The sequence below is a fragment of the Schistocerca americana genome, chromosome 10 (genome assembly GCF_021461395.2).
Source record: "Schistocerca americana isolate TAMUIC-IGC-003095 chromosome 10, iqSchAmer2.1, whole genome shotgun sequence".
In the NCBI taxonomy this organism is placed as follows: Eukaryota; Metazoa; Arthropoda; class Insecta; order Orthoptera; family Acrididae; genus Schistocerca; species Schistocerca americana.
In genome coordinates this window covers 193,002,292-193,011,947 of record NC_060128.1, presented here as the reverse complement: position 1 = coordinate 193,011,947, position 9,656 = coordinate 193,002,292, and the positions used below count along the sequence as shown (strand labels likewise).

Sequence of the window (9,656 nt, the reverse complement as noted above, 5' to 3'; positions counted from 1 at the left end):
CGGGTCAAAGTTGTGCATTTAATTAGATTGTGCTGGGAAAGGCCAGCGTTATGGGATTTGCAATTACTGTACTGTAGGAACTGAGATACATCTACATCCATACTCCGCAAGCCACCTGACGGTGTGTGGCGGAGGGTACCCTGAGTACCTCTATCGGTTCTCCCTTTTATTCCAGTCTTGTTCGTGGAAAGAAGGATTGTCGGTATGCTTCTGTGTGGGCTCTAATCTCTCTGATTTTATCCTCATGGTCTCTTCGCGAGATATACGTAGGAGGGAGCAATATACTGCTTGACTCCTCGGTGAAGGTATGTTTTCGAAACTTCAACAAAAGCCCGTACCGAGCTACTGAGCGTCTCTCCTGCAGAGCCTTCCACTGGAGTTTATCTATCATCTCCGTAACGCTTTCGCGATTGCTAAATGATCCTGTAACGAAGCGCGCTGCTCTCCGTTGGATCTTCTCTCTCTCTCTTCTATCAACCCTATCTGGTACGGATCCCATACTACTGAGCAGTATTCAAGCAGTGGGCGAACAAGCGTACTGTAACCCACTTCCTTTGTTTTCGGATTGCATTTCCTTAGGATTCTTCCAATGAATCTCAGTCTGGCATCTGCTTTACCGACGATCAACTTTATATGATCATTCCATTTTAAATCACTCCTAATGCGTACTCCCAGATAATTTATGAAATTAACTGCTACCAGTTTCTGACCTGCTATATTGTAGCTAAATGATAAGGGATCTTTCTTTCTATGTGTTCGCAGCACATTACACTTGTCTACATTGACATTGAATTGCCAATCCCTGCACCATGCGTCAATTCGCTGCAGATCCTCCTGCATTTCAGTACAATTTTCCATTGTTACAACCTCTCGATACACCACAGCATCATCTGCAAAAAGCCTCTGTGAACTTCCGATGTCATCCACAAGGTTATTTATGTATATTGTGAATAGCAACGGTCCTTTGACACTCCCCTGCGGCACACCTGAAATCACTCTTACTTCGGAAGATTTCTCTCCATTGAGAATGACATGCTGCGTTCTGTTATCTAGGAACTCTTCAATCCAATCACACAATTGGTCTGATAGTCCATATCCTCTTACTTTGTTCGTTAAACGACTGTGGGGAACTGTATCGAACGCCTTGCGGAAGTCAAGAAACACGGCATCTACCTGTGAACCCGTGTCTATGGCCCTCTGAGTCTCGTGGACGAATAGCGCGAGCTGGGTTTCACACGACCAATACAAAGCAAAGTTTGTTGGCTGAAGTGGCTACAGTGCGCAACACCTCCACATATGAAATCTACTAAAATATCCACAATTCAAGGAATCAGGCACAGATTTTTATAAATAGACTAATTAACAGAGAGAGACACGTGAAGTAATATTTGAAAGTAATCGTTTTGGAAATCAGGCAGTTGCTATTTAACGTAAAGTAATACAGGAGTATCTGTAATTTTATATGACGGTGTATTTATTGATTATATTATATGTTCGGGGTTGAATAACAGATATTCAGGAGTTTACGAGTGGTTTCTTAAGCCAATGAAAGTGCAGAAGTATTTATCAGATACCGGCTCTATTTGAATTTTGAACTTTTATGGGTATCAAGGTGAAATTGGTATAATGTTATTTCATCGTAACTGTTATTTCACCAAATATGAAAGAGAATAAACGTAGGTCATGCTAGAAATAGAAGTGTCACAAGCAATCTGTCTTCCACAATAAGGGATTTACGCATAACAGTATCTAGAATGGCAGTTTCGGGTCCAGTAGTAAAGAGTATTTCTTCCATCACCGTCGCTGTCATTCTTGTAAAATTTCGATTTGTGGATTTTCCATCACAAGCCCTGCAATGAAAATCTTGCATTCTCCAAAACCATCCCACCGCTTAATTCGTTCTCTTATCCAGCATGAGCACGGTCGTTCATGTTTCTTCTTTGCCACTGAAGTATTAAAGGTGCATCTCTAGCCCGACGCTCTTCCATCGCCAAATTCTTCCTTTACGCACAGAACTACGACTGAAAAATCTCGCGTATAGTGATCTCTCGTCTCTCTCTCACGCACTTTCCCTGCTGCGTATAAACGCTTCCTACATTTGCTCTCACAAGACTTTCAGACACTTACAGGAACTACTCGGAAGGAACTGTCAGCGAAAATTCGCACCTGGTGTGCTATCTGAGTCTGGTAGACTGTCTGAGGGAGGAAAAAAAAAAAAAAAAAAAAAAAACTTGTGCCCCAGCCCTATACGGAACAGTACTCACTGCTGTAGCCGATAGGCGGTGGAGATGGAAGCTACCAGTTGTGTATCAACAGCAGTACATCCCACACTGCAGTGTGGGCGTAGTGTCGCGTTACAAGCAAAGTATATAAATTTCACCTCAAGATGAGCCTGAAAGGGCTCGCAGTCTAGTTAATGGAGATTAACAAAAATTTCTAAAGTGATCGTCGTTATCTGATTTTATATAGATTTTATTTGGAATTAATACAGATATAGTGATTTTATGCTCTAGTCGTAAGTAGCTGGACCGCTTCAGTTGTGACAGTTTCCACTTCTTTTCCTACTTCAGCTGTCGTAACCACCGTACTGCAAAATTGTTATTCAGTTTCTTGTAATTTGGAGGCGAGACTTCCACGGTCTATGGTATTAACACTGCCCTGAAACGCGGTCCCCGCCACGCATCGCCTGTGTGTCTACTTGAGCATACTCGCTACGTTATCTTCACTCTCGTGCAGGCGCCGCTGCGTAGTGAGCAACAGATGTTTGTACAGGTGGTCGTTCTTCGGTTTCCACTGGCAGCCTGCCGCTCTTACAGTAGATCCATCAACACTGTCATAGTTCTACATCTACATCGTACTCTGCAAGCCACCTAATGGTGTGTGGCGGAGGCTACTTTCCGTACCACTATCTGATCCCTCCAACCCTCTTCCACTCACGAATAGTGCGTGGGAAGAATGATTGTTGGTAAGCCTCTGTACCGGCTCTAATTTCTCGAATTTTCTCCTCGTGGTCAATACGCGACATGTTGCGGACGGGAATAATATGTTGTCTGACTCCACGTGAAAAGTGCTGTCCCGAAATTTCAGTAGTAAATCCGTGTTGCACAATAGAACGCTGCACTAGTCAGGAAGTACAGCGAAAGGTGGTGTGGGGAGCAGGTTAGTCTTCGCGCATCGTCGACGTCAGCGCCATTTTCTTTGTAGACTCCGGCTTTCAACAATCTCCAAAAAAAAGTAGAGCGGTAAAATAGAAGAACCTTTCTGACCAAGAAACGTGACCATACCGAGCGAGGTGGCGCAGTGGCCAGGACTCGCATTCGGGAGGACGACGGTTGAAACCCGCGTCCTGTAATCCTGATTTAGGTTTTCCGTGACTTCTCTAAATCGCTTCAAGCAACTGCCGGGGGGTTACTTTGAAAGGGCGCGGCCGATTTGCTGCACTATTGTTCCCTAATCCGAAGGGCCATGACCTCGCTGTTTAGTCCGCTACCCCCAACCAACCAAATGTGACCGTTTCTGGCAGTCTGCTTTGCAGGAAATGTATGGTCTAGATGATGTTGCGTGAGGATTACAATACGCTGGAGGAACGCACCCATTCTTGTAACCAAAGGAAAATCTGACAATAAAGCTGGAAGCTCGTTTCCAATAAAGTCTAGATAAATACGGCCTGTGAGACGATGACATAACGCAACAGGCCCTGTCACCTGATGGCGTTTGTTACCACACGACACATTTATAGAGAGACTTTCTTGAAAGTGTCTTCCTCACAAATCGATGTGGGTTTTCTTCGAAGCACTGATGTGAGTTACGAGTGGTGTTGGCATCAACACGATAGGAGGTGGCTTCGTCAGTAAATAGTATCAATGGGAATAGTCGGCATTTGCAGTGGGCCAACGGCAAAATTCCAACGTCTACCTTTATGAAATTACAATGAAATGAATACCTCTAGCTGCATACAGGCTGCCGGCAGCGGTGGCCGAGCGGTTCTAGGCGCTTCAGTCCGGAACCGCGCGACTGCTACGGTCGCAGGTTCGAATCCTGCCTCGGGCATGGATATGTGTGACGTCCTTAGGTTAGTTAGGTTTAAGTAGTTCTAGGGGACTGATGACCTCAGGTGTTAAGTCCCATAGTGGTCAGCAGAGCCATTTGAACCATGCAGCCGTTGATATAAGTCAACGGGGACAGTTGAAAATGTGTGTCCCAACCAGGACTCGAACCCGGGATCTCCTGCTTACATGGCAGACGCTCTATCCATCTGAGCCACCGAGGACACACAGGATAGTGCGACTGCAAGGACTTGTCTGTGGCACGCCTCCCGTGAGACCCGCATTCCCAACTTATCCCTTCCTCCAAGATGTTGAATCCGCTGTAAATAAAACAGAAAGAGGCCGTCATACGTGATGTCCACGATATTGTGATATTTGGAACACCGATACGTCCACAAATTCTGCGTTTCCTCGTTGAATGACTGCATTCTACCAAATGAATATAATTTCCTACTGCATCCGCATTCTGTTCATTTGCCCGTTCGTATGAAATACGACCTCTTGGCACTGCGCTAGTCTCACGCTGTTTAGTGAAGACACGAATAAACACTATCGTATCTGGTACTCTGTGGTTAGGAAATCGTAATCTGTGTTCTATACGAGCAGCACAATCAGCAGTGTTTGCATTACAAAACGCACGCGCAAATAGCATATCGGTACACTCAGCGATTGTAAATATGTGCGTCATGCTTAAACGGTACAGTAGAATTGCCCTACAAATCACGATGACAATTGAAAGACTCGGCTTTGTAAACTGAAATTCAACATCACAACGTGAAAACGAAAAGGGCAATCGGTTAATAAATTTATAGCAACTGGAGTACCATGACGCGGAATGAAAACGTATCTCTGTTACCTATAAAAAAAAATTGACCCGTGTTATATGGAGTGTTTGACCCGAATTTTCCCATACTACGGCTTCATAAAAATATTGAACAATCCTCCTGAAACACTCTGTGTTTAATGGGTAAAAATATAAAAAAATGAAAAAGAAGCGTGAATACTGGGCAGATGGAATTTAACAGAATACTGGGCAGATGGAATTTAACAGAATACTGGGCAGATAAAAGTAAACAATGGAAATGAGTCGTGTTGTATAGGCAACCGAACACCGTGCGGCAGCTCTTGTGTCTACAGAGGGAGATGAAGGCGGCCTCTCGCCTTTCCTCGCCACGGCCGTTGTAAGTGGGGAGGTCGGCCCTATCTGCGAGCAAATCTGATAAGGAGGCGGCGGTTCCGTTAGCCGCCTATCTGCCGGCACACGTCCACATCCTCTGGATCCTACGTCTGTGCCTGGTAAAGGCGTCCTCACACGGGACGGGCCACACTGACGATGATGTCGACGTTGACGCGGACGGCATATCCGACCTCACGAAGAGACCACACGGGACGGGGTGGCAAACGTGATTTCCGCTCTCAGCGGCCGTCAGAATAGATTAGATGCGATTCAGTTTTCATTCCATAGACTCAAAAGTTAGATGATTCTCGTGGGTGCGGAACATTCCAGAAAGTTGTCGGCTTTGTTCGGCTCGCAGGCCACACAAGTTTCGTAAAGAAACTGGACGCGCGTGTAAAGCTGTGTGACGCTGTTAGCGATTGTCGAAGTGCGGAGAATTCCGCGAAGCAGATTTTGGACTTGTCGATGGCTTGAATAGTGAACTTCTGCTAGAGGAACACTACATGATGATACGTACTAGTATATACCTGAGATACATATTAGTAGAAATTATTCGTTAGTATAATTTTCATCCCATTTTCCGTTTTAACTTGAATATAAATTTCAACGCAGCCAAAACCTCTCAGACAAACAGAAGCTAAACGATGTCAAAGTTAGCATAAGGAGGGCTATGCGTGAAGCGCTCAGTGAATTAGAAAGTAAAATTCTATGTACCGACTTGACAGAAAATCCTAGGAAGTTCTGGTCTTACGTTAAATCAATAAGTGCATCGAAACAGCATATCCAGACACTGGGATGATAATGACATTGCCCGCATCTCGTGGTCGTGCGGTAGCGTTCTCGCTTCCCACGCCCGGGTTCCCGGGTTCGATTCCCGGCGGGGTCAGGGATTTTCTCTGCCTCGTGATGGCTGGGTGTTGTGTGCTGTCCTTAGGTTAGTTAGGTTTAAGTAGTTCTAAGTTCTAGGGGACTTATGACCACAGCAGTTGAGTCCCATAGTGCTCAGAGCCATTTTTGATAATGACATTGAAACAGAGAATGACACGCGTAAAGCTGAAATGCTAAATAACTTTTCTCCAAAGCTGTTTCACAGAGGAAGACCGCACTGCTTTTCCTTCTCTAAATCCTCGCACGAACGAAAAAATGGCTGACATCGAAATAAATATCCAAGGAATAGAAAAGCAACTGAAACAACAGAGGAAAGTCCACTGGACCTGACGGGATACCAATTCGGTTCTACACAGAGTACGCGAAAGAACTTGCCCCCCCTTCTAACAGCCGTGTACCTCAAGTCTCTAGAGGAACGGGAGGTTCCAAATGATAGGAAAAGAGCACAGGTAGTTCCAGTTTCCAAGAAGGGCCGTCGAGCAGATGCGCAAAACTATAGGCCTATATCTCTGACATCGACCTGTTGTAGAATTTTAGAACATGTGTTTTGCTCGCGTATCATGTCATTTCTGGAAACCCAGAATCTACTCTGTAGGAATCAACATGGATTCCGGAAACAGCGATCGTGTGAGACCCAACTCGCTTTATTTGTTCATCAGACCCAGATAATATTAGATACAGGCTCCCAGGTAGATGCCATTTTCCTTGACTTCCGGAAGGCGTTTGATACAGTTCCGCACTGTCGCCTGATAAACATACTAAGAGTCTACGGAATATCAGACCAGCTGTGTGGCTGGATTGAAGAGTTTTTACCAAACAGAACACAGCATGTTGTTCTCAATGGAGAGACGTCTACAGACGTTAAAGTAACCTCTGGCGTGCCACAGGGGAGTTTTATGGGACCATTGTTTTTCACAATATATATAAATGACCTAGTAGATAGTGTCGGAAGTTCCATGCGGCTTTTCGTGGATGATGCTGTAGTATACAAAGAAGTTGCAGCATTAGAAAACTGTAGCGAAATGCAGGAAGATCTGCAGCGGATAGGCACTTGGTGCAGGGAGTGGCAACTGGCCCTTAACATAGACAAATGTAATGTATTGCGAATACATAGAAAGAAAGATGCTTTATTGTATGATTATATGATAGCAGAACAAACACTGGTAGCAGTTACTTCAGTAAAATATCTGGGAGCATGCGTACGGAACGATTTGAAATGGAATGATCATATAAAATTAATTTTTGGTAAGGCGGGAGCCAGGTTGAGATTCATTGGGAGAGTCCTTAGAAAGCGTAGTCTATGAACAAAGGAGGTGGCTTACAAAACACTCGTTCGACCTATACTTGACTATTGCTCATTAGTGTGGGATCCGTACCAGGTCGGGTTGACACAGGAGATAGAGATCCAAAGAAGAGCGGCGCGTTTTGACACAGAGTTATTTGGTAAGCGTGATAGCGTTACGGAGATGTTTAGCAAACTCGAGTGGCAGACTCTGCAAGAGAGGCGCTCTGCATCACGGTATAGCTTGCTGTCCAGGTTTCGAGAGGGTGCGTTTCTGGATGAGGTATCGAATATATTGCTTCCCCCTACTTATACCTCCCGAGGAGATCACGAATGTAAAATTAGAGACATTCGGGCGCGCACGGAGGCTTTCCGGCAGTCGTTCTTCCCGCGAACCATACGCGACTGGAACAGAAAAGGGAGGTAATGACAGTGGCACGTAAAGTGCCCTCCACCACACACCACTGAGTGGCTCGTGGAGTATAAACGTAGATGTAGATAGTAGTTTAGATATAGCGTGTAAGGTCAGTTTCCGCAGGCACAGTATCTACATTCTCGATTTAGCATTGACTATCGACACTCTGAAATAACGTATTTCGTCACATAGATTTCAAGGTGGAGATTCGTTTCGTAATTTCATTTGGGATGGAAGAGATTTTTTTCGATGCTGCTGCCATGATTTAAAAAGATTTACTGGCAAGATAGAAACAAGAGCGTATCCATAAGGGGCCCTAATATCTTCCCTGCTCCTAATTTCGTCGTCCTAGGAATTTCCGGTTTCCGCAGATGGTAACAAAAGTCAGCTGCGCGTACATACGTGATCTCAGTCCATTGTTCTGTTGAGTGAGGACAACATGTCTAGCTACCGTGTACGAGGGAACTCAATTTTTTATGCTTAGGTGAGTTACGCAATAGTCAAATTAATACCTTGCTATTCCTACTGTGAGGACTGCTTTCGGCTGTATTTCTGTCGTATACTGTAGTTCCTGTTGTGTAATAGCTATAGTCAAAGGTTTGGCCCATGTTGGTGTAGCAGCCATTATAATAAATCTGTGGATGTTCGCAGTTTCGTCCCCCATGCAATTGCTAGTTTCGTCCCGGGAGTAATTTGCAAGTGCCATTAAAAACTGATTTTACTTGCTATTTATATAGATTATTTTACTTTTTTCACATGGGAACACCCAAGCGGCGGGAAACGGGTTCGTTGCAGGAAACACTTGGTTTGTTATTACGAAACATGTTCATCTGCTCACACACACACACACACACAACTTCACATGTAACACATCTTTATAAGGCTGAAAATAACTTGAACGCGTAGTTCATTCACTGCTTTAGTGTCATTTATGATAGTGAAAGTGCCTGGAAATGTTAGAATGGACAAATAAATTTAAATTAATTGTACTTTTAACAATTCTTGTGACGGACGAAGTTAGGAACAAATTTTTCTGTATCTCTGTTTTTCCGGTGTTATATTTTGTCAAATACTGAATTTAATATGTTGTAACAATTTAATTGTACTTACCTAAAAATGGAATTCTGAAATTTATATACGTATTTGTAGCATTTTCCATAACATTTCAGGGCTTGTACAGGTGTTAACGCACTAAGGTGACGAAGTTTGGTACCCCTACATTAATTTAATAGAAAGTTTTGTTATGAAAAAAAAAACTTCCAGTGTTTTACTTGGTGTTTATTTCCAAACGTAGACCGGCAGTCACGTTAAGATTTTCTGGCCACTGCAGTAACATTCCAGTCGTTGGCCTTTGCAAGAATAATTTCTGCAAATAAATTATATATAAAAATAACATCGAGTTTTGAAATAATAGTTCTTTTAAATGAGTAAGTAAGACCCAGAATCAAGCAGAAAACAAAAGGTGAGAACAAAATGTTCTTCACTCGACATACAGATAATTTTTCCTATCTGACACATACTGCGTGAAAAGCACTCCGTCTTCAGGCCGCAAGTAGCCCATCGTGACCATCCGACCGCCGTGTCATCCTCAATGAGGATGCGGATAGGAGGGGCGTGTGGTCAGCACACCGCTCTCCCGGTCGTTATGATGGCATTCTTGACCGAAGCCGCTACTATTCGGTCGAGTAGGTCCTCAGTTGGTATCACGAGGCTGAGTGCACCCCGAAAAATGGCAACAGCGCATGGCGGTCTGGATGGTCACCCGTCCAAGTGCTGGCCACGCCCGACAGCGCTTAACTTCGGTGATCTGACGGGAACCGGTGTATCCACAGCGGCAAGGACGTTGCC

The 9,656-nt window shown here is 44.3% G+C and overlaps 1 non-coding gene and 1 pseudogene across 1 annotated transcript; both read right to left on the bottom strand.

Annotated features, from left to right (window-relative positions):
- Positions 1–4,196: 4,196 nt before the first annotated feature.
- Positions 4,197–4,271, bottom strand: Trnat-ugu. The gene has a single exon. It is a non-coding gene; the product is annotated as a tRNA-Thr (tRNA).
- Positions 4,272–9,538: 5,267 nt separating this feature from the next.
- LOC124552864 lies at positions 9,539–9,656 on the bottom strand (annotated as a pseudogene).